General features: G+C 36.4%; 1 pseudogene; it reads left to right on the top strand.

Moving 5' to 3' along the window:
- The first annotated feature begins 1,793 nt into the window (after nt 1-1,793).
- LOC132109304 (rod cGMP-specific 3',5'-cyclic phosphodiesterase subunit alpha-like) lies at nt 1,794-16,001 on the top strand (annotated as a pseudogene).
- Nucleotides 16,002-24,621: the final 8,620 nt, after the last annotated feature.

The following is a 24,621-nucleotide window of genomic DNA, read 5'->3' as shown; positions in this document are numbered from 1 at the left end:
GGAGTTTTGACCTTTGTCAAAAAAAAAAGTCGTCTTCGTTGTCTTTTTCTCTATCACACTTTAGAAATCATCAGATATTAAATATCACTTAAAAAAAACTTAAAATCTCAAAATGCATCTGTTGAAACCCATTTTAAAATCAAACATTGCATTACAATGAAAATGGTACCTCAAAATCATGTTACAAAATGTTTTCAGTCATGAATTACAAAAATGTAGGTTTGGATCATGCACTTTCAGGTCTATGTTCAAAAATGTGAGTGAGAGTTGTGTTGCTACTTTCTTATAGTCACTTCAGAGGATTCAACAAAACTTTGCTTTCTGAGGAGAACTCCAAAAGCGTTATGTTTACATTTGTGTCTTAGAGATCTCAATTATCTCTCATATTTAAGAAGTCGGAATTCCCAGATGAAAACTGGCCAGAATTAAACATGAAATAAAAAAATCACAATTACCCCCTTCATTCATTCATTCCTTCAGTGGTGGATCAGATTTATTTCCTTATTTTATTGAAAATCAGTGTTATATTTAAATGGATTCCATGAGAATATGAATTTAATGTTTGCAGATGACATCATTAAAAATAATCAGCATAATTTCTTAGTTTACTTTATGATAGCTTTAGATCTGTAAATGGCTGAAACTTCTAGTGATCAGATGTGGGTAGGCAATTTGAGAATTTCAGCACCAAAACAGCCAGAGACAAAAGGAGTCAAAATTCCCAGTCTCCTCTCTACTTTTAGGGATCCATTATGGTCATTAATTTCTTTTTTTTCATCTCCGTTGTCCTCCAAACCGCTGCAGATCCTGTTTCATCTGAATGGCTGGTATTTTGCAGCGTTCTTCATCGCTGAGATTCTTATGTTTAGCTATAAAGGTGATGTATGGGCTCAGTAAAGCATCTAGAGGTTGAGATTGTATGTGTTGTATTCAGTGCTTCTCTGTTGTTGCTGGGGTGATCCTCCCTTACCCACAAGCCAATCTGATATTGGATGTTGTCCTGCTGCTCCTCTTCTTGAGCCTGGAAACCCTCAGACTCTTCTATGGTCAGAGTGATACATTAATGTTCAAGAAGTAGCTGTAGAATTATTTCCTTCAAAGGACTAAAATCATCTTCATTCAGAATGGTGTCTTTGGAGCAGGGTTGTGCTAAACACTTGCCTCTTTAAATATTCATTGGAGTTTAAATGCCAGGAAGAGGAATTTACTGTACTGCAATTCAAAACACATTTCATAATATAAGTCCTTGTTATACAGTCACACAACAGATGAAATACACAAAATAATCATATTAATTACACTACTCATTTATTAACTTTATTCACAGTTAATTGATACTTTCATTCAGGAGGAATGCATTAAATTGAGAAAAATGACAGTAAAGACACTTTATTTGAAATAGAAACCTTTTGTAAAATTATAAACACTTTGTTCATCAAAGAAAAATGTACCGCGGTTTCCAGCATAACTGCTTTCCACATTTATATATTTAAATAGAATATAGTTATTTTTAGTTGTAGTAATATTTTGAAATGTGTGTGTATATATAGTATATATATAATTCATATGAAAATGGAACTTAAAAACTATTTGATTTCAAACTTGAATTACAGATTTAGAATGAGTTTGCAGCATCCGTTTAAATTCTGTTACAATTCGGATAACTGAATTTAAATTTAAAAGACACTCTCTGTTCAGTTCTGAACCTCTCAACCCTGCTGTGGCAATGCGTGGATGAATGTCATCGTAACAGGTTGATAAAAAAAATGATTGATTACGCTGTTTTTAGTGTTATGGCGTATGAATTCTGCCGTTCAGGCTGGCTTCTTGGGCTCATGACCAGCACTGTTTTTTCAAGGTAACTGTTTCTCTATTTTCATTTTGGGGTGGAGTTTCCCTCCTCGACATGACTAAACCTAAAGTGATTCATTATTTATTTATTGCATCAAATATACAGCTGGATTTGTAATGTGTAATTTGTCTGTTGAAGAGTATTGAAATAATTAAATTTTTGTTTATTGGTCTGTAGGAGTTTTTTGATGGAAGAGGTGCCCCCTTACAGCGGACCAAAGACCCCTGATGCCAGAGTGAGTGAAACATCGAATAAATAGGGAATATGTGTTTAGTTAGTCATGTTAGAGAAACATAATTTCCAAAAACTGCCGTGAATGAATTCTTACATGCTGTCACATGTTTGACTTACGGTATTAATTCTGCTCCTGGAAGTGATTTTCTACAAAGTGATTGATTACAAATTGCATGGAAAGGAGGACATCAAAGTCATTCCATAAGTTAATGCATTTTATATTTCTTGTTAAATTTGAGCTTCTACTTGGCATTTAATTAAGCCCAGTATTGCCACATGCATTGTCATGCATCATTCTACATTACATGCATTGTAATTATAAACATACTGTATCAAGAAATAGCATGTCTGGATCTCCAGCTCTGAGATGTGAGGTGGGTCCGACAGTTCTGGGTGTTTGCAAGGGTGGGCCAAACTATTGGGCCCTCCTGTTGAGCCAGGCCTAAACATAATTATTTAAAAGTACAAATCTTCATAATCCTATACACCACCATTCAAAATGTGTTTTAAATAGTTTTATTTAGCAAGGATGCATTAAACTGATCAATAGTGACAGTTAAGACATTTAAATTGTTAAAATATTTGAACTTTCTGTTAATTAATTAATCATTTGGGTAAAAAAAAAAAAACATATCACTGTTTCCAAAAAAACAAAACAAGCACAACTCATCAGTTCAACTGTAATTATAATAATAATATTGTTTATTAAGCATCAAATCAGCATATTCAAATGAGATCATGTGACACTGAAGACTGGAGTAATGATGCTGATATTTCAGCTTCGCATCACAGGAATAAATGACATTTAAAAAAAATATTTAAAAAGAAAAGTTATTACAAATTGTAATATTTTTTACTGTTTCAAATAAATACAGCCTTGATTAACATAAGAGAGAGTATTTTTAAAATGTTATTAAAAACATCTTTTACAACTTTTAATGCATATATATTAGATTTTTCTAGACTACCTAGAAAATAAAAATGGGATCCATTTAAAGAAAAGTGCTGGATTGGTCAGACACATATGCATTGTCGTTACAGTAACCCTCCAGCTGACCACTGGGCATTAGTAAGTGGCCTTCCCACCTACGTTGCAAAGAACGGCCTGGTGAGAGTCTAGACCTCCATCCTCCTCTCCCGACGCCACAGTAGTCAGACAAGTTGGAAGCTATTATGGTTTATAATGTTCCTCTCATGTGCACAGCGAGGGGGAATAGAATGTGCTCCCACACTGAAATGATGGATAATTGTAATTTTGTGAATGGTATTTAATCAGAAAGCAATGCCCCTTCTCAGTGAGCGTGACTGCTGCTTTCTCTTCACTCTGTCTCACAGATCTGTAACATCATGAACGCTGCTGAAAATGAATTCTTTGACTTTCAAGTGAGCTCACCTTAACTTACGCACCTATAAAAGCCCCATATAGTAATAATAATTCATGCAATTTAATTGGCAGTGTTTCAAAAATAAAAGCTGTACACCTCATATTTTTGTATATCCACAAAATTTAATAGAATTTTTTACTGAAATGTATTTTGGTTAAAGTTTGTTTTTGTCCTGCCAGAAAGAGCCTCTGGATGGACAATAAAGAATGTACTCTCTTTGCCCATAGTAAACAAGAAAGAGGAAATTGTTCTATAACAGGAAAGATGGAAAGCCTTTTGATGACATGTGCGAAACACTAATGGAGGTATTTGAGGCCACATGATAGACCAGTAGTGTGTCATAGCTAAATATATAGTAATGGATAGATCAGCAGACTCCGCATCATTTATGTTTGAACATTTCATCAAGAACAAATTCATAATGTAGTGAAAGTTTACCCTGTTTTCAGTTTATTATGCTCGGTTGGTTGGATTTAACTAAACTGCTAAGCCAAATATCTAAAGCCTCTAAAAATAACTTTGATCAAATGTGTCTGTTTTATCTTTATCTTTATCTTATAGACTCTCAGTTCAGTTCAGTCAGGTTCCCTGTGGAGATTATGGTTTTTTAGTTTTCTCATTAATTTCCATCTGATTTGACTAGCAGAATGTTTTAATCTTCTTGCTCTCTTGTTATTTCAGTCAGTTTCAGACTCAGAATTTTATTTTGGTGTGAATCTGAGGATGAATCCCATTCTAAATGTGAACTTAAATGTAAATATGAATCTCAATTTGAATCTGAAGTTGATTTTCGACCCACAGTAAATGTGAAATAAAATTTGAATCTAAACTTGAATCTTAACCTCCAGTATTTGTGAACCTTTTAATCTAAATGTGAATCTGAACCTGAATCTCAACCTGTATTAAATGTGAACCTGAATGAAAGTGTGAATCTAAACCTGAATCTCATCTTACAGTAATAAACCTGCATGTAAATGTGAATCTAAATCTGATCCGAAATCTAAATCTACATTAAATGTGAACCTGAACATGAATCTGAATCTCAACCTAATTGTGAATATAAACATAACGGTGAATCTAAACCGGAATCTCAATCTAAATTAAATGTGAATGTGAACACAAATCTGAACATAATTGTAAACTTGAATGTAAATAGGAATCTAAACCTGAATCTCAACCTACTGTACAGCAATTCTGAACCCGAATGTAAACGTGAATCTGAACCTAAACATGAATCTGAATATCAACCTATTTGTGAACATGAATGTAAATGCGAATCTAATATGATTCTCCAACTTGACAGGACTTAGTCCCTAGTGTGCACTAATTAAAATGAATTACACTACATTGGTAAAGCTGGTTATAGCAGGATATCCTATGGTATAAAGTATCTTGATCATGTGGAAAAGCAGTTCTGTCATATATGACAGTATGACTGATTGCCTGATTAAAATAGGTTGTATGAGCATAGAAAAATAGTCATGGAATACAACCTTGTAAAACTGATTTTTTTTTTCATGTTCAGAACACACAAGAGGTGTATGACAAAGAACCTGATGAATGTGATGAGGATGAGCTGGAGGATATTCTGGTAAAACACAAAAAATGAAAACATAGTTTAAAGTCTAGTTGTTTTATAGCTGTGTGTGAGTTGGACCTGGTAAAGTGTGGCATCAAGATGTACTATGAACTCGTTGTCGTAGTCAAGTTCATATACCATGTGAGGTGAGTGATAATGGTAACTCAAATCCTGTTGGTATATTTTGACTATATACTGTATCTAAAGAAAATGTAAGAGGTTATGGTTGTTCTGAGATGATGTTTGCTTATTTTATAAGACAAAACAAGCCACATTAATATTCCTGGGGCCAGACTCACAAAAAATGCAAAATACAATTCTTCTTAATGCTATTTTCTTTCTATTTTCTAACTTAAAGTTAAGAATATTTCCAAGCAACATTTCTTAAGAATGTTCTTTTGTTTTCTTTTAAGATTATTCTAAAGTCAAAACCTAAGAAGAATTTGAATACCTGAAAAAACTCATTGTAATACTTACAATGCATTTTTAGGGCTCAAGCCTGGAGGGAGAGAGCCCTATTGTTTTCCTTAGGATTATTTTTTATTATTATTATTTTTTTTTTCTAACGTTACGGGGGCTTTTGGGGTCCTTAACATGCTCGAAAACTCTTGAAAATTGGCACACACCTTGGAACCTGCGGCCATTAGGGCCGGGCAGAGACTGATACTCGGGCGTGGCACAGGGGCTCTACAGCGCCCCCTGGAATACTGAGAGCCATATATCATACATACTTGCACGTAGACACACGAAACTCGGTACACATGTAGATCTCATCAAACCAAACAACTTTCGTACTGCATGTCATCGGCTCCGCCCAACAGGAAGTTGGATATTTAGGGTTTAGTGTTCATATTTTTCGTCGAAGTTGTGGGGGCTTTTGGGGCCCTCAACATGCTCAAAAACTCTTGAAAATTTGCACACACCTTGGAATCTGTGGCCTTTAGGAGCCCGCAGAGGCTGAAACCCGGGCGTGGTACAGGGGCTCTACAGCGCCCCCTGGAACATAGTCAGAAATGTTGATGTATAGCTCACACATACTTGCACATATTCATAGGAAACTAATTACACATATAGATCTCATTGTGCCGAACAACTTTCGTATTGCATGTCATAGGCTCCGCCCAACAGGAAGTCAGCTATTTAGAGCTATGTAAAAATCACATGCTCTGGAATTTGATATACTTGTCATAGGGTTTTTACCCGATTGCCACCAAACTCAGTCAACTTGATCTCAAGACATTGGGGATGAAAAATTGCCAGGGGATTTTTGATATCTCGAACGGTTTGCTCGTGGCGAGGTGTTGAAATTATGGCGAGAAATGAGAAACAGGAAGTGTCTAATACCATCCACATACATTTCCTGATTTTAATCAAACTTCATCAGATTATTCGTTGTATGATTTCGATCGCATATATGTGACTATTAGGAGTCAAAGTTATAGCGCCACCAACTGGCAGCAGGAAGTGTGTCATTTTCAAAATGCTTTGAATTCAGCATCTTATTTTTACTCGATTTGCTTCAAACTTCATCATAATAATGTTAAAATACAGCCGATATAAATCAGCTGGGGGGATATTGATATCTAAAAATATTGTTGCCGTGGCAACAAATCAAAATGTGATTTTGAGGCATATAACATACTTAGAATTTCACGAAATTCAAAACACATATCAGTATTAGTGACAGCTAGACAATGTCAAAAGCTTTTAAAAGGGTGTGAAGGAGGCACTCTATAGCACCACCTTTTGTCAAAAGTGGGGGGGTTAGTTTTAGCTACAGACACCAAACTCAGTACATATATTGGTCTTATCAAGACGGACAACTTTCTAATTCACAGTCATCAGCTACGACCAACAGGAAGTTGGCTATTTTGACTTGAATATTGATTTTTAGGAAGATTCCCATGTGAATTAATGCATACTGCTCAGAGGAGAAGTACACTTGTCACACCAAACTTTGTTTACATGTTGAAAAAACATTGAGGAACTTAAATTACGAATGGATTTTGGTTAGCTTGAACGGTTTTGTCGTGGTGATTTTTTGAAATGACAGTAAAAAGGGAATCATTAATTGTCTTGTATTTTTAAATTGCAGCTTCCAAACACTTAAAAGCATTTTTTCATACAGAGATCAAATCATTCTGAGGAAATATGCAACGTTTCATGACTTTACAACACTGTATGATTAAAAGAAAATTAAAAAACTGTCAGACATCTCAACTCACTCTGTCCCTCTGTTTGAGGAATGTATGTGTGCTGACTGACTGTGTGTGTGTGTGTGTGTGTGTGTGTGTGTGTGTGTGTGTGTGTGTGTGTGAGTGTGAGTGGGGGATGGGCATGAGCTGAGTGGCAGACAGACAGCGAGAGAGAGAGAGAGAGAGAGAATTTAACATCTCTTTAATCACCAGAAGAAAAAAAACTTTATTTTAAATTGTTATTTTTTTGTTGTTGTTGCTAAGTGCACTGTTTTCATTACAGCTTAAGAAATCTCTTAGGCCTTATCCTTTTCTGACAGTTTCAGGAATTAAAAAAAAATTCTAAAAATACTTATTTGTGCTGCAAATAATAGACTAATTTGATACTGACCTCTGCCACCCTGTGACATTTTATCTGAATTGACATAATCACATGGATGTAACAGTAAAACTGTTCAGCTCACAGATGAAGACCAAGCTGTGATGCAAGCAGAACTATTTAACAAATGCTTACAGGTCAATAAAATTATAACAAAACACTTTTAATTATTTAAGGATTTGGTAACACTTTAAAATAATGTCTCATTTTTTAACATTAGTAAATGCATTGGTAACACTTCATAATAGCTGCACTCATTAGGTAAGCATTAGTAAATAGTCAGTTCATGCTTTATATAGCCTTCTCCCAAAATTAATAGTCATTAGTAAGCATTTTATAAATACAGCTATAATTCAATTGTTCATGGTTTATATGCACATTTATTTTGATGAGATTAAAGGCTGCAATCTTCCTAAAAAAATAAAAATAAACAAACACAACACAGATAGATACAGAACTCAGAAATATTTATTTCAAGATGCAATAAAAGGAAACTGTACACTTGAATGTTTTTATATATATTATTTTTTTACAATTTTTTTTTTTATGGGGGTAAAGGTTTCGTCCACTGGGTGGTGCTGTGGCTATGTTTAATTAGAGCACCTGACCAACATGTGTGTGTGTGTTGGTACTATATATATATATATAAATAAATAATTAAATTATTATATAATAAATAATTGCATAAGTTTATATTTAATTTTTTTTAACAAGTGTACAGCTGTACAGCTTAAGTTTTTGCCTCTTGAAAAAATATTTCTGTGTTCTTTATCCCTCTGTGTTGTGTTTAACTTTTCAGTTTGGAAGATCAATTATTCTTTAAATCTCCTTTGTGAATGCTTTAAATGTATAAATAGTCTTCACTTTAGATGAGCTCACAAAAAAAGATAGCTGGCTATTACTAAATGTTTTATAAAAACCTGACGTTTTTATGAATTACAGCTGGAATATATGTCAATAAAGCAGTTATTAAAAAACTGACCAACTGTTATCATGTGTCTAAATAATAAGATTTATATATTTACACTAAAATAGTTCACCAATCATTTAATTTCACTTTCTTAATGATCTCATGAACCACTGACAACTCCTTAATAACTGGTTTGTAAATAATGCAATAATTTATAAATGATAAATTGATCCTTAAAGTGTGAAAAAACAATGATTGAACTTTATAGATATGCTCAATAACAAAATATTTATAGCTGTATTTATGTACTGCTTAATAATGCCTATTAAAGGAGTGCTATTATGCTTTTTCACTTTTTCAACTTTAGTTAGTCTGTAATGTTGCTGTTTCAGCATAAAAAGTTCTGCACAGTTAGGAAGCTCAAAGTCCAATTCAAAAGGAGATATTTTATTTAACAAAAATCACTTTTTAAAAACTACAACGAACAAATTGTTTGGACTACAACAAGCATTTTCCGGGATTTGTGATATCACAAATATGGATGAATGGGATGTGAATTGGTTGAGCTGCACTAGAGAAGGCAACGAGTGTGATATATATGTAGTTGACCATGAAGACTGGAAGAGAAAAACAGTCTCCTTATATTCAGGTGTGCAGAATTATTAGCCACTTTTTCCTTTACTGATAAAATGAGCCAAAAAAAGACATTTCACTCAGACTGAAAAAAAACTAAATTATTAGATCCTCATGAGAAATATTAAAAATTAGATCACTACATTAATTGCAAAGTAAAGACATGACCACTGGACAGCAAAATGCTTACTGGGTCAAAAGGGTCAGAAAAAAAACAGGTGGAGAAGAACAGAAACATGTAAACTGCAAAATAATTAAGAATTAAAGTGAAGAATTAGGTGTGAAACAATCAGGGAGCATTTAGTCAACAGTGCCACCATTTTCCAGAACTGCAACTTTCCTGGAGTCTCAGAATTAGGGGTGCCCCGATCACGATCGGCCGATCGTTATGCGCATCTCGTCAGTTCTCCGGTTCTCTAATCAGCTGTCAATTCCATCAGGTGCGTGATTTCACATAGAGCAGCTGTTACTACACAGAGCCATTGTTAACTGAGAAGATGCGCAAATCCACGTTCATTATCAGCGTTTATTTGCGCATCTTCTCATTTAACAACGGCTCTGTGTAGTAACAGCGGCTCTATGTGAAATCACGCACCTGAGGGAATTTACCGCTGATTAGAACCAGCTTTACTGATGAGATGCGCATTAACGATCGGCCGATCGTGATCGGAGCACCCCTACTCAGAATTACAATGTGTCAGGTTCTGAGAGACGTAAAAGATCCCAAAAAATGACTTAATTAGAATAGCATGACGTATTGTGGAATATTATTTATTAAGACCTTATATGTAGGCTTTATGAACAGATAGGTTTTGAGTGATTCTTGAAGGACTAGCATCACCTCCTCTTGTACGACGGTTTGAGGAATATATCTTTCAGATAGTACCGCCGCTCCCTATATGCAGAGTACGCAGTCTTCGTAGGGCACCAACTCCCAGAGGGGGCATCATCCCAGTTGCTCAAAAAAAAAAAAAAACATGCTCCATTCTCCCATCTGCGCTCGCGACCGCTCGCACCTCATGTTTGCGGATGAATGTTCGTTATTGATGGATGGACATCTATGCCCATGTAAAAGACATCAGCAATCCGGCACAGAGAAAAAAAAAAGAAAAAAAGTAAGAAACAAAACAAAAACAGGCATAAAGTTGGCTTGACATTGGACATTCGAGAGTCTCAAATTTAGGGACCGTCTCTAAAGTTACATGTGATATTGTTATACACTTTTCTAACTTCAGTAGCATTTGAAGAGAATGAATTACAGTCATAAAAACAACTGTAATTGTTCATCTAGGTGACCGCTATAATGCACAATTAAATTGAATGTTTGATATTTATTAAAACAAACTGTAAGTCATATGTAAATTATGCTACTTTTTCACATGGGCTCAAACGCAAATTTTTGTAGCTCAATAGCATTTGAGAAGAAAGACTTGCAGTCATAAAACAATTGTAATGTGTTCATTTAGGTGTCAGCTACAATGCACACCTTATACATTTTTTATATATATTAAAATAAAGTGTTACTAAAGTTATATATATTGTTCTGTGTATGTGATTTCAAAGTCTAGATGGGTCGGATTAACCCTTTAACTGCCATATCCCTTAAAACTTGATTGCCAGAGGGTTACTGTAAATGCTTATGCCTGCTGGGCACAGTTTTCCCGATGCCACCGGGGTGGCGTTTGCACTGACGGCTTGAGCCCGCCATCGCTGCTTGCAGCTATATTAATAACTGAAACCTTTAACTTGTCTTAAATACCCAAAGGTAAACTGACAAATCAAATTTATAGCCGTTTCACAAAACGCTTTGTTTCAAAGCAGCTTCAGATTTAGATGGCCGATAACCGAGTTTACATTTTGAGACAATACAAGGAATCAAGCAGTTGAAACATGCTATATAGTATATATATCACTTATGGATGCAGATATAGTTGAACACACTTGGATATCCAAAATTATATAAACAATTGGACGACAATAGTTACATTTTGCAATGGAAAAAAAAAAAAACAGACAGTTGAGATTTGCTATACAATGTATCTCTTCACGTGACTTTACTATATTAATGTTGAAAGAGTTTCATACTCTGAAGTAACACTATAGTGCGCGATAATATAAATAATGACATTTCTTCCATAGGAAGATTTAAATCTGGCCCTGGTCTCTAGATGGCTTGGGTCCCTCCTTCAATTAATTTTTTACCCATTTTATCATTTTCAAAACGAGATGTAATTCATGTCTACAACACAAACGTGATATGCACCCATTTTGAATTTTATAGTTATCACTGATTTATTTACATTCGTCCTACCAAGCATCACTAACTACTGCTGCTACAATTCGTCTAAAAATGTACACTGTACAGACAAAGTAAATACAATCATTGCTATGCCTTGTAAGACTTAGCTGAAATTGATTGATCACCTACCACAACTGGAGGCATGGATTCAATGTGGGCCAGACCATGTTTAACACTGCTCATGGTAAGAGAAAAACTTCTCAGAATGACATTTCAAACACGCTGTTATGGGGCCTTACAAATCTCATCTCAACCACTCTCCAAATCAGCTCTCGCTTCAGAGACAACACCTCATTTTGCTCAGCAAAGGTGAAGTCCTAGCTATTAATACATTTACTGTTCTCACCCTGCAAACAACAAACTCAAACAAATCAACAAACCAGCTATGTTAGCCTTGCAACAGAGCATTTGATATATTTGCCCCTCTCTTTTTAGTTGGTGCTAGAGTTGTGGGCCTTTATTATGGAATAAGTTTAATAATACGGCCCATCTCCAGCATGCTTTTTCTGAAATGGCAGATGGCCCCGTCTAATTAATCAGCCGAGTGTAAACCTGCTCCTGGTGAAGTCATGTGGAATCACAGCGAGCTGGCCGAGTGTTGGAGGGCTGGATGAAACACAGGCCAGGCTGATAATGAGCCTTTCTCAGCACTACTCCCATGCTTCACTGAGCCTAATGAGCCCTCACTAGTCAGCCTCTTGCTCTACAAGAGTAGGGGGTGTGTCTTAAGGAGGCTCCGCCTTGAAGCCTATTAAACCTGCTCTATTGTGTCTCAGACAGGTGACCTGAAGCGCTATTATACGGACCTAGAGACAATATTCGGAAATACAGAATGTAGACATTCTCACTTTTATATTGCCAACATCCACTACCAGGGGTGTCATGCACCAGTGAGTCACTATGCAAGATAACATGTGACTAAAAAACACATTTATCTAAATCAATATAACTTAATAGTACTTTATTTAGATGTAAGACAATTGTTGTAGCACCATTTTTGTTTAGTGTGCAAACAGATGGGTTAAAAACCTGACCTAACATGCATTAACTGAGAAAATTGCAAATTGACAGCTACTGAACAACGTTTTCACTGTATGCAGACATTTTGAGAAAAATATATATTTTGTCCTCCACTGAGAAAAAAAGTGCATTGAAATGAAACGATAGGGGGTAGAGGATGGCATAAGTTATCATGCCTAGTAGTACAATAATCATGTAATTTAGTGGTTTTAGATGCATTTTTATTTGCATTCAAAATATACCCTAATCAAAGATTTAAGAAGCCAACGTTAACATTTGAATTATTTCAATCGTTAAATTTATGCAAACTGCATAGCACATTAATTTATGCCTATTTGAGTTAATTTTTATCAAAAGTCTGTGACCTTCTAGGTTTTAAGATTCCGTTTCTGTGTTGACTTTGCCAAGTCTGGGAATCCATTGGCAAAGCTGCACGGTTCCTCCATTCTCGAGAGGCACCATCTGGAGTTTGTAAAGAAAACTGCTTATAGATGAGGTAATGCTGAAAATTAATTCAATTTCTGAACAATTTTTTTATCATTACATTTTTGAACTCTGCAGACCATTGAGAATGTGTATTTAGTAGATAAGCCCATAAATAACTGCCTCCTCACTCACAGCAAGCAGTTTCCTCACTGAAATAAATTGTTTTCCAAGGCCTTAAATATCTACCAGAATCTGAGCCGAAGACAGCACAAAACCATCACCCATTTGATAGACATAGCTATCATAGCAACAGACTTGGCCTTTTCATTTTTTTTTTTTCGCAGTGTGGGATGTGCTTGGCTTTGTGAATCATTTAGTCTTGCAGTCAGAGCTGCATAAGCGTGATTTACATGAATTTAATCATGATGTGCCTCTGCAGGAAAAGGGCCATGTTTCAGAAGATCGTAGATCAGTCCAAGACCTGCGAGAGCTGGGACGCTTGGACCAAATACATGATGTACGAAACAACTCATAAAGAGATTGTCATGTAAGTGTTGTGCAAAAATAACCTGTTAAATGACTAATATCACCTATAATAGCTGTTTGCTCAATAAGCTGCTTCTACAGAAGATAATATGCAGCAGCTTGAATTTGGTGCCTTTTAAGGTACATAAATATGAATTCACGGCATGGAGTTTTGCTTTTCTTCACTGCAGGGCTATGATGATGACTGCCTGCGATTTGTCAGCTATTGCCAAGCCATGGGAGATTCAGAGCAAGGATAGATATTCCTAATGCATAATGCAATGTCACATGCAAGGCCTGAGTATTCAAACATGTAGGGCAGCCAAGGGTGTGACTTCATAGGAAAATTAATTCGCTTGGCTCTCAGCCGGCATAATGGGTCTGAAACTCCATTCATATGATAATGTATCCATGGATGGGTTATTTACATGCATTGTTTAACACTCATTATTATATGCGTTTCACAGCAGAAGGTAATGTAGATCATCTCACATGTGTGAGATTATATTCTGCCGGATGTCATGCATTTTTAAAAAATCAACATACATCTTTTAGATGGTTTTTTGGTAATGTTGTTATTATATTCTTGGAAGTGGATCCAAGAACAATGACCGAGCCAAATTTTATAGTTGCAAATGGGACATGTGCCAGCTCTGTCTCAGTGAGAATCGTTATGTAGCGATTTCTGCTTTGTTTATGTCATTAATGGCTTCTAATGCACAGTTAATATATTTGAAATCTAGTTACATGTAAAAATCCATATTTGCATCTCTCCAAATGCATCTATAAAGACTGACTGTGTCCTGTAGGTGGCGTTGTCTGTCGCTGCTGAATTCTGGGAGCAGGGTGACCTGGAGAGGAAAGTGCTGGAGAGGCAGTCTATTGTGAGAAAGCGCCTGGAATGAAGGGATGGGAGGGGGCTGAGAGAAGGGAATAAGAATGAAAAGTACCCATGGGTCATGTCGTGATGTACTGCCTATTATGCGGTGCAGTGAATCAGAAAGAGCGGTCACAATGGCCCAGTCAAACAGACCGCTCCCAAGCTCCCCATTTTCCTTAGCTGTGATTGGAAATGCAAGAATATAGGCCTATTGTCAACTTTTGAAAAGTGTCTCCGAACTTTCTACTTTAGTTGCATGGCCCTTCGTGTGTTATATAATTTATCTTTAAATATTCACAGTATTGAACAGCCATGTAAATGTAATATAAATGAATGTGTGAGGACAAAAGAACCTCTCAGTCAATTATACCCTGGAGTAATGTAATATTTAATGCATTTCATGATGTTGACAACAAAGAATGGAACTGAGTTTAGTTTGCTCTTTGCTTTTCATAACAATAATCCCATTCAAATCAATATGTGAGGTTAAAAGTAGCCAGAATACATTTCTTAAAATAATACAAAAATAATTTATAATGAATGAATGTTACAGACTACAATTTGTAAGCAATCTGCTGGGAATCGGTAGGTTGTGGTTTCATTTTTGATACTGAGTTAAGAACATGCTGTTTCCTTTCCAGCCCATGATGGACCAGAACAAAGTGGACGAACTTCCCAAGCTGCAGTCTGGTTTTATTGATTTCGTCTGTTCTTTCGTTTACAAGGTGAGGTTCTCCATTTCGATTAGTAAACAAAACGACATATGGGACTTCATTGATCTACACTTCTAAATGTTCACAGGATCCAGACGAGAGTCCATCAGGAAGCAGATACATAGTCATCAGCATAAATGTACAGTGCTGGTCTTGATCAGATGTCTGTATACTTGAGTTTTATCGACCATGAACGTCACAATGCAGGCCTGCTGGAAGTAGAGAAGGGCTTGAGGAAACATGGATTCACATAGGATTCTATGCAATTTTAATTTCAATGCAAATGCATTCATGCCACCCCAGAGCTGCATTAATCTTTAAAATAAAAATGCAATAATACAACATCTAGCATGTCTTAGTAGATCTTTATTCACTCAACATTACGCCCACAATACTCTCACTTTACTCATGTCCAACCCCTCTTGCAGGAATTCTTTCGCTTCCACGTGGAGAACTCACACTCATGCTAGAGCGTCTGCTGAACAACAGGAAGGAGTGGAAATGAAGGAAACTCATGAGGCCAAGGTAGCCACACTGGAAGAGGCTAAAAAAGCTAGAGAGGAAGCAGATGGTGTCGGCTCAGCTGCTAAACAAGGTAGATAGTAACTGAAATGGAGTCTCACAGTCTCTTAAAGCAATAGTTCACCCTAAAATGTGCAACACAGATGATTTGTTCTTTTACTTAAAGTGGGTGTAAAATGGCACAATAGAATCATAAAAGTTCACATCTACTGAGGAGGACAAGATTCTCAGGAATAATATTTAAACACTTAGTTCACCCAAAAATGAAAATTAGCTCCAAATTTACTCCCCCTCAGGCCATACAAGTTTGTCTCTTCATCATATTTGGAGATATGTCACTTGCTCACCAATGGATGCTATGCACTGAATGGGTGCCATCAGAATAAGAGCTGATCATAATAATCATAATCCACAAGTAATGCACACCACTCCAGTCTATAAATTAACATATGGTGCTTTTTTTTTTTTTTCTTTCAAATATTTTTATTGAAATTTTCCATTTTTTTTCCAACAGAATAGACAAGGCATAAAAAAAATAAATAAAAAAAAAAAAAAAAAAAAAAAAAAAAAGAACAACAGTTCAGGCAGATCTTAAATACACAATTCTCAAATCAATTATTAATAAAATAAATAGGTTACAAGGGAAGATACATCAATACTCACAGGAATAGGCTTCTTGTCGTGAGCCATTACAACAGTTTTCAAGAAAAATATAAGCAATTGTCCAAAGTAAGAGAAACATAGTCTAAATAGGGTGTCCATATTCGTTTGAAAACGTCTGTAGAAGAATGTAGTATGCATGTTAAAAATTCCATTGGGATGAGCTCTTTCACAAGGCCATGCCATTTTTTAATTGAAGGAGTCTTCTCACTTATCCAGAACATCAAAATGTTCTTTCTTGCAGCAAAAGTTAAAATACTAAAAAGCCTTTTATGATATTTATTCAAAACAATACCAGCTGGCAGACCTAGAATAAATGAACAAGGATCAACATCAATTGTCATTCCCAGAATGTTGCCAATGTGGTCTGCGATTTTCTTCCAAAACAACTGAATTTTGTGACAAGACCAAATACAATGAATATAATTACCAACTGATATTTTACATTTTGAGCAATTGGGGGAAAGTTTTGGGTCCATTTTATTCCTGATAAAAGGGGTGATATGTAGCCGACGTATTATTTTGAATTGAATAGCACGTGCTCTGTTACACACTGATATTCTTTTAGCATGATCCCAGACTAAATCCCAATCCTCTCTGGAGATATTTACTACAAAATCATTTTCCCACATCTGTCTAAGATTATCTGTGTCCCCTGGGAGAGTCAAACTCAGTGTAACATAGATATGAGATATCTTTTTTTGTCTCGTGTCTTCTAGTAGTATTTTCTCAATTTCGGTCCTGGAACTATCAGTATGCAAAGTGGTCTTTTTACCAATGAAGTCCCTTAGCTGTAAGTACCTAAAAAAATGATGTCTTGGCAGATTAAATTTAGCAGACAACTGTTCAAAAGACATAAGTGATGAACCCTCAAATGTATCTTTCAGCCTCACAATACCTAAAGAATTCCAGAGGTTGAACCCAGAGTCATCAGTACCAGGAGGAAAATCTGGATTATTTTGAATTGGTGTAAGAGCTGATGACAAATTAAACCTACCCTCTAACTTGCGCGACTGCGCCCAAGCTTTAAGAGTGTTCCGTACGATTGGGCTATCATATAGAACTTTTAACTTTTTAGGGTTGACAACAAACAAAAGATTCTGAAGAGGGCACAGAGATTGTGAGGCTTCAAGATCAAGCCAAATAGAACCTGGATCATTCTTCAACCAATCCGCCACAAAACGAAGCTGACACGCCAGCTGATACAGTCTGATATTGGGAACATCTAGACCACCCTTATGACTAGGAAGCTGTAGTTTGCTCATTTTTAACTTTGGTTTCCTTTTACTCCATATAAAACAAGAAAGCCATCCATTAAGCTCCTTAATGACTTTGCTAGAAAGTAAAATAGGCAGCATCATTAAAGGGTACATTAAACGAGGTAAAATGTTCATTTTGATTATAGCAATTCTTCCCAAAAAGGATACGGGAAGAGCATTCCACCTCTGCAAATCACTATGAATTTTTTTTAAAAGAGGATCAAAATTACTTTTAAATAAAAGTTGGAATGTTGGGGTTATGTGAAGCCCTAGATAGGTAAAACCTGACATGGAATATTTAACAGGGAAAGAGGAGAGCATTTGTGTTTCCGAGGTAAGGCTGCCCAATGGTAAAGCAACAGATTTTGTTAAATTAATCTTATAACCAGAAAATTCTCCAAAGAAGTGTATAACATCTAATAATCGTGGAACTGATGTATTTGCATCCGACAAAAATAGCAGAATGTCGTCTGCATAAAGTGAAATCTTATGTTGTCTGTCATTTATTGTAACCCCTCTAATCACCGAATCATATCTTATTGCTTCTGCCAAGGGTTCAATGGCAAGGGCATACAATAATGGTGAAAGTGGGCAGCCTTGCCTAGTGCCTCTACCCAGAAGAAATGTTTTAGATCTAATGCTGTTAGTGATGACAGCAGATGAGGGTTTATTATAGAGCAGCTGCACCCACCTCAAAAACGTATCTCCAAACCCAAATTTCTGCAAAGTGTAAACTAAATAGGGCCACTCAACACGATCAAAAGCCTTTTCGGCATCTAATGAAATAACTAAAGTATCAAGTTTTTGATTTTGTGAGATATTAATTATGTTTAAAAGCCTTCTGACATTGTGGCTAGAACTCCTTCCTTTAATAAAACCAGTCTGGTCCTCACAGACTAATATTGGCAATACCTGCTCTAATCTAAGTGCAAGTATTTTGGATAACAGTTTCAAATCCGAATTGAGCAGTGCTATCGGCCTGTAAGATCCACAGTCCTCTGGATCTTTCCCTTTTTTTAAAATTAGTGAGATATCAGCCTCTCTTAGTGAATCAGGTAGCAATCCTTTTTCAAAAGAGTGGTTTAACATCTCAAGAAAGGGATCCAGCAGGACATAATGGAATTCCTTATATAATTCAGAACTTATGCCATCCGGGCCAGGTGCTTTACCGGCCTGGAGACTCTGAAGTGCCTGCATAGCCTCTTCTCTACTGATTGGGGCATCAAGAAGGTCCTTATAAGCAGAGGTGGAAAGTAACGAATTACATTTACTCGCGTTACTGTAATTGAGTAGCTTTTTTGTGTACTAATACTTTTTAAAGTATTTTTTTAAATCTGTAATTTTACTTTTACTTAAGTATATTTTGTTTAAAGTATTGTACTTCGCTACATTTTAAAACACATTAATTACTGAGTAAAAAAAAAAAAAAAAAAAAAAAAAAAATCGCTCCCTGGAAACTACGTCAGTAAATAATGGGCAGGAGGGCAAACTGGCGCTAAGATCACAAGAAAGATGCAGACGGTCAAAACAGGCGTTAGTGGTGCAGACACCGCTGAAAACGAAACCCCGTCATATTCTGAAGTTGAACTCGAAGGAAATGAAGTGAACCCCTGGCCATATGTATGCTCTATTATGCTGTGTAAGCTGTACTTGCTTAGGAAGACCAAACTAGCAGCTTATAAAATCTCGACAAGACATCAACCCTTCGCAAGAATGTAGAGGTAAGCTAAATAATTGCATCGTTGCATTGGTGGTTAAAATGAAGCTTTGACATTTTAGCAAGAGGTTTTGCACAAATTAGCCAAAAAGACAGTGGTGAGGAGTGTGCTATATATATCATCTGCGATAATATCATATTTTTTGTTTTAATGATGTGCGCGCTTATAGTGCGTTCTTTCACTGTGTGATTCAGTCTCCTAAAATGCATTTAGAATCATAGGCGCCGATACCGTGGAGCACCCACGGAAAATACCGAGCACCCACGGAAAATGAGCACCCACGTGTGCCAGTGCCAGACTGCCAGTAGGCTACATTTATTTAAAATTAAACATTGCAGTTGGCGCTATGAAGCGTCTGCCACACTGTGATTGGTTATGTTGTTGTCAGTGACAGTGACATAACCAGTCGCATGCATGTTCCATATCCTATCCACCAATCACAGCGTTTCTGAAAACGTCCCATCCCCCACTATACAGTGCCGTGCGAGTATGTAATCATGTAATGCTTTCCGTAATCACTAATCATTAATCAGACTAAAATGGACAGATTTGTTATAAAAAAAGCCAAACCTATTAATATTGATATATCGACATTATTTTACTGGATCTAGTGGCTTTGGCTTTTTGTGAATAAACGTCCAGTATTTTTTCTCTTTCAAAGTTTTGTCTGTCATGTTCTTCCACCTCATTTCATACCCAGCAGTACGTTAATATGTAAATGTTACGGTACATTCCCTAGACTCCTTAAAGTTCGTAACAGGGTTTAAATGGGAACATTTTTCTGCTCAAGTATAGGCCTATATACGGTTTAAAAGAGGAAAAACTAATAGACACAAAAGTAGCCTACTTTTGGACAGAATACAAGTTCTTTGTTAAATACATAAAATAAAAAAATATTTTTTTAGCCTATATGAATAATGGATTCGAAACCTCAAAGAAAAGCCATGCCACTATCAAAAGAAACCTCGAAACATAAATGAGGTAGACATTCCCAGAAACTCATTATTTTAGTCGCAACAATCGGTTAATGGAAACGCTGTACTTTCGCAATAGTCTTTTAATCAATATTTACAAAACATTAATTTCCCAAGAAGCTGAACGCATTAGCGGTTACGTGTCAGTTAAACTTTTCATCTCCAATCCTGTTTGTATTTTTGAGAAGTGACGCTGTTGTGTTTGTTTGTATCGGCCGCTGTCCATTAGCCTAAGGTTCTGAAATGCAATATTTTTTTAATAGCCTAGTCTATTTTTTTATTTTTTAAATGGCTTGCGCCCTTGAGCACCCACGGAGAAAAACATAAATCGGCGCCTATGTTTAGAATGATCACAAAATTGAAGATATAGGGGCAGAAAATTCACATATTTATATAATTTCATACATTAAATCAAAATCACACAAAGAATGCCGTCTTTTCCTCCAAAAATCATCATGAATATATACATACATACATATATATATAACAGTTCAGTAAACAAGTTAATTAAGAGACTTGCGTTTTAGACACCATATTGCCTTTTTTAGCTCTATTTCTAAAACAGAAAATAATTCCAAACACAGCCACCAAAGCACAGTTTTGCGTCTCTGAGCAACGTGACAGTGTTTCGTTCCTGAATGAATCAACCGTTTAAATGATTCGGTTCAATCGCAATGACTCACTTATTAACAGTGACTTGCTGACACATACTGGCCATTTTAATATCACATTTAAAGTATCTTTTGATTTTTTTAAATAATTAATTTCTTATAATTTCAAATGAGTATTCAACATTTTATGTTTTGTATATCAAAACATTATTCATGCATTTGTAACTGCAGGTTAAATGCATTCTTGTCCTGCACTAGTGTAATAGATCTAAATGCCACTTCCAATGAATCTTCTGCATTTCCTCTGCATTAAAAGATGAGTTTGTTGATACTGATTTGCCTGGTAACAGCCCAAATGTTTTATTATTCTAAATAACTGATTCCTTTAATTAAAAACAACTAGTTTGAGATTAATAGACCTATCCCAGGGGTGTCAAACTCAGTTCCTGGAGGGCCGTAGCCCTGCAGAGTTTAGTTCTAACCCTGCTCCAGCACACATATCATGTAGTTTTCAAATAAACCTAAATGATTAGATTAGCTGGATCAGGTGTGTTTAATTAGGGTTAAATCTAAACTGTGCAGGACTGTGGCCCTCCAGGAACTGAGTTTGACACCCTTGGCCTGTCCCATTTTTGACTCCCTCCCACTGTTAAAATGTAACTAAGTAATTTTTACTCTGAGTAAATTTTAAATGAGCTACATTTTACTTTTACTTGAGTTGATTTTTAGACTGGTACTTTTACTTGTACTTAAGTAAAATTTCATTAATGTAATGGTACTTTTACTTGAGTAGAATATTTTTGTACTCTTTCCACCTCTGCTTATAAGTTTGTGGGAGAGTTTTCAAGGGTAAATTATTAAAAAATGAATACATTCGCTCTGCACTGTCCACACATTTTTCAGATTTATATAAATCTGAATAAAATTCCCTGAACACATCATTAATTGAAGGATTATCAAAATGTCGTTTGCCAGATGTGTCCAACACAGAGGTAATTAATTGTTGTTTTGCCCTAACCTTGGTCAGCTGAGCAAGATATTTACTTGGTTTGTTACCATGCTCATACAATTTCTGCTTCGAAAATAAATAATTTGTATTAGCTTTTTGTGTTAATAACAAATCCAAAGAGGTCCTAATGTTAGATATTTTTTTCAAGCATTTTAGAATCTGAAGTTGCATTAAATTCCTTCTTAGTATTATCAAGTTCAGTTTCAAGAAGTTTTTGTTTTGCCAATTGTCTGTGTCGCTTGCTAGACAAATATGAAATAATCAGCCCTCTAATATATGCTTTGCAAGTTTCCCATACTAAAGATGGGCTCACTGAATCAGTAGAGTTAATTGAAAGATAAATTTTGAGTTCTGTACAGAAAAAAGAGAGAAAAGCCGAGTCCTTAAGTAAGCTAGTGTTGAAACGCCACCTTCTTGTTCGTTGTGGGGCTCCCTGAACTAATAGATCTAAATATACAGCGGCATGATCTGATACCAGAATGTTACCCAGCTCACAGCAAGCGACCGATTGCAAAAACAGCTTATTAATTAAAAAATAGTCAATTCTTGTATGGCATTTGTGCGGGGCAGAATAGAAGGTAAAGTCCCTTTGTGTCGGGTTTAAAGTTCGCCAAACATCCAAATAGTCTAGTTCTTCACAGATAGCTACTAATGCCTTTGACTGCTTAGTATGAAAGGGATTTCTAACAGGCCATTTGTCCATCAAAGGGTTCATCAGGCAGTTAAAATCCCCTCCTATTATAAGTGTTTCAGAGGGATATACAGAGAATTTAACAAGGGTTGAGATGAGAAATTCAGGGGAAAAATTTGGAGGAAAATACACATTTAGCAGCGATACCTCTTCCCCATAAAGAACCCCATTAAGATAAACATATCTACCAAATCGGTCTTTGTCACTCTTTACAACATTAAAAGGGATGTTCTTATTAATAAGTATAGCAACCCCTCTACTACTAGTTGTGAATGATGAAAAAAAGATTTGGCCAATCCAATTGTGTTTTAACTTTAAATGTGCCTCATCATCCAGATGTGTTTCCTGTAGTAGAGCAATATCTACCCTTTCCTTAACAAGAACAGACATAACCCTCCTTAATTTTAGTGTTCCATGCAAACCCCTAACATTCCAAGTGCATATTCTTAATTTACTACCCAACATTAATCTATAGAGCAAATTTTAATGTATAGAGCAAATGCAGATATATGGAAGTGCTCCTCCCTCTATATAAAGTAACAGATTAAGTACTCAAATGAAAAAGAGCCTGCCCAAGCTTCAACAGTGAACATTATAACAAATATCATCAAAAAACAAAAAGAAACAAAAAAAACCAGAAAAAACAGTGAACAATACTTTTACAAGGGGTATTTCCCCCATAACAAGGGGAACGATGCGCACCAACAAAGCGCCGTTCAGCGCAAAAGGCTCTTGCAAACCTCAAAGAGATATGGCTACTTGATAAACACTGAACAACTCAAGAAACCATGCACTTTAACGCAACCTGTCTCACTCATTGACAGATCAGAGAGTACGAAATCAAGCACAAAAATTAGGATAGGCCTACTTTTTTAGACATACCACTAAGGCAGGCGGGAAACAAAACGATCCATAAAATTATTTAAGCCTACCTAAAACCATCAGGTACAGTCCACCTCCATTCAAGACAAAATGATCACTTTGTCGAGTCAATAAAGGCCAGAACTTCATCAGGGGACTCACAAACTTTAGTAACTTTACCGATGGTAACTCGGAGTTTGGCTGGGTAAAGCATGACATATTGAGCTCCCATCTGCTGTAGCTTTTGCCGCGCCGCATAAAACTCCTTTCGCTTGCGTTGAACATCAGCGGAAAAATCCTGATAAAACGATATTTTACAGCTGTTGTACATCAGATCTCCCTTTTGTGCCTCGCGTCTGCTGGCATCCACAACCCGCTGCTTATCTTGAAAGTTGTGGAAGCGAACAATAAGCGGACGAGGCCTACCCTTGGCGTCGGCTTTCGGCATAGAGATGCGATGGGCTCTCTCCAGCTTAAGCATCCCCGACTTTGTCTCAATGCCGAGGAACTCTGGGATCCAGGTCTGAAGAAATGCGGTCAGATTAGTTCCTTCAGCATTTTCAGGGAGGCCAATGATACGTAAATTTTTCCTCCGCCCTCGATTTTCTATATCATCCAGGTGTTCGGCGAGTGACGAAACTTGGCGCGCGAGAGACTGAAGCCGCGCGTTCGCGGTATCAACCGACAACTCGGCCTCAGCAATTCTGTTCTCGGCTTCATTAAGTCTACCCGTCGTTTGCTCAAGTTGTTGCGAATGGGCTTGAATAGTCTGCGCAAGCGACCCAAGCCTTTCGTCAATCACCTTTGTGATTTTATCAGTCATCTCCTGTAGCGCCCTAGATAACGCTGGATCAAGTTGGCCAACATCGTCGCTCGTGTGGCAATCCTCGCTAGCTGCGCCCTCAGGTAGATCCTTTTTCTCGAGTTTCTTCGATGGTTTCGGCATTTTCACAAAAGAATCAGGCCAAAAAGTTTCTAATGACATAGTACCTCAGGTTACATTGCCAACATGCATTAAATTACGCACTCAACTGAACAAATGATGAGTTTTATATTGAGTGAGGCAGGAGCATCAGCAAAAGCATCCACTTCTTATGCCGCCATCTTGGCCCCCCCCATATGGTGCTTTTTAATTCAAAAGATGTGGAGTATTTCTCCAAATCTGTTGAAGCAGCAAACTCATCTACATCTTGGATGGCTCGAGGGTGAGTACATTTTTAGAAAAACAAATTTTTTTCATTTAACTATACCTTTATTCTTGGCACAAATTTACTGTTCAATTTCAT

The sequence above is a fragment of the Carassius carassius genome, chromosome 29, assembly GCF_963082965.1.
Source record: "Carassius carassius chromosome 29, fCarCar2.1, whole genome shotgun sequence".
Lineage (NCBI taxonomy): Eukaryota > Metazoa > Chordata > Actinopteri > Cypriniformes > Cyprinidae > Carassius > Carassius carassius.
Note: the sequence above shows the minus strand (reverse complement) of the source record. Positions and strands in the feature narration are given on the sequence as shown.